Here is a 1,928-nt window from a genome sequence, read left to right on the forward strand (position 1 = left end):
TTTTTGGTGGAACCGGGGATTGAACTCAGGCCCTTGCGCTTGCCAGGCAAGAGCTTATTCTACTGAGCCATCTCCCTGGTCCCAATTCCATAATTTCTCTCTCAGTGTTCATTATTATATATAGGAATGTTAGTTTTTCAACTGTTGACTTTGTATCCAGCTATTCTACTGAATTTGGATATTAAATCTACAAGTCTTTTGGTAGAGGTTTTGGGGTCTTCTATATAGAGTGTTATGTTCTCTGTGAATAATCATAATTTTACTTCTTCCTTTTCAATCATTATTCCTTTTCTTTCTCTCTTTCTGGTCTAATTGCTCTGGCTACTGTTTCCAGAATTTTCTTGACAGGAGTGATGACAGTGGATATCCTTGTCTTGTTCCTGATTTTGCAGTGAAAGCTTTCAATTTTTATCTAGTCAGTATGATGTTGGCTGTTTGTCATAGATGGCTTTTACCAGGTAAAAACCATCTATTCTGATTTTCTGTAGGGTTTTATCATGAGTGAGAGTGGACTTTGTCAAAAGCTTTTTCTGCATCCATTGAGATGATTATGTGATTTTTGTCTTTGGCTCTGTTGATGTGATGTATTACTATTTATTGGCTTGCATATATTGAACCATCCCTGCATTCCTGGGGTGAATCTTACTTGGTGATAGTTCATAATCTGCTTAATGATTTGCTGCATTGTGTTTACAAACAGTTTATTGAGGATTTTTGTACCTATTTTCATTAGGAAAATGGGTCTGTAGTTCTCTTTTTTGATTGAGTCCTTCTCTGGTTTTGGTATCAGAGTAACACTTGCCTCTAGGAATGAGTTTGGGAATATTGCTTCCCATTCAATTTCATTGAAAAGTTTGAGAAGACTTGGCATTAAATCTTCTCTAAGTATCTTGGAGAAGTAAGCTGTGAATCCATCAAGAGCTAGGCTTTTCTCTGCTGGTATATTTTTTTAATTACATTTTCAACTTTATTGACTGATATTGGGTTATTCAGAGTTTTTAATATCTTGATTCAACTTAATTCATATGTATCTAGAAATCTGTCTATTTCTTCTGTGCTTTCCTCCTATGAGAGTAAAGGGTTTCAAAGTAGATATTGATGATTTTCTGAATTTCTATAGGATCGGTAGTGATTTCACCCTTCTCATTCCTTATTGCATGAATTTAAGTTTTTGCTTCCATTTTTTTATAAGGTTGGCTAGGGGGTTATCAACTTTATTCTTTCAAATAACCAACTTTTAGATTCATTAATTCTTTATGTTGTTTTCTTTGTCTCTATTGCATTAATTTCTGCTCTGACCTTTATAATTTCCTGCCTTCTTTGAGCTTTGAGCTTGACTTGCTCTTCTTTTCCTAGAAGCTAGAGATGCAGTATAAGTTTATTTATGCTTGTTCAGTTTCCCTTATGTGAGAAATTGCTGTTATAAATTTCCTTCTTGGGACTGCTTCCATTGTAGCCAACAGATTCCGGTAAATTGTGTCAACATTTTCATTTGACTGTAAATATTATTTAATTTTTTCTTTAATTTCATCTGTGACCCATTAGCTGTTCAGGAGTGGGTTGTTTAATTTCCCTGTGTTTATGGAACCTATGCAATTTCTTTTGTCAGTAATTTTCAGTTTCATTGTACAATGGTCCGATAACATGCATGGGATAATTTCAATTCCTTTGCAGTTAAAAGTCAAATCTCTTACTCCTTTAGCTTATAAACATACAATAAGAGTAAGCACACCGCTCATGAGCTCCCAAGAGGATACAACTGCATGCCAGTTCAAGGTAGGAAGGCTAAGTAAAGTTTGTCTTCTGCTCTCTCCAGATGGCATCCATGTGTTACCCATCCAGAAGAAAAGCTTATTGTTATTATCAAATGATTTAGGCTATCAATCTTAACCTCACTATCTCACTGCATTTCAAACATCTTAGGCATA

Source organism: Octodon degus, unplaced genomic scaffold (genome assembly GCF_000260255.1).
Source record: "Octodon degus isolate 3935 unplaced genomic scaffold, OctDeg1.0 scaffold00047, whole genome shotgun sequence".
Taxonomy (NCBI): Eukaryota; Metazoa; Chordata; class Mammalia; order Rodentia; family Octodontidae; genus Octodon; species Octodon degus.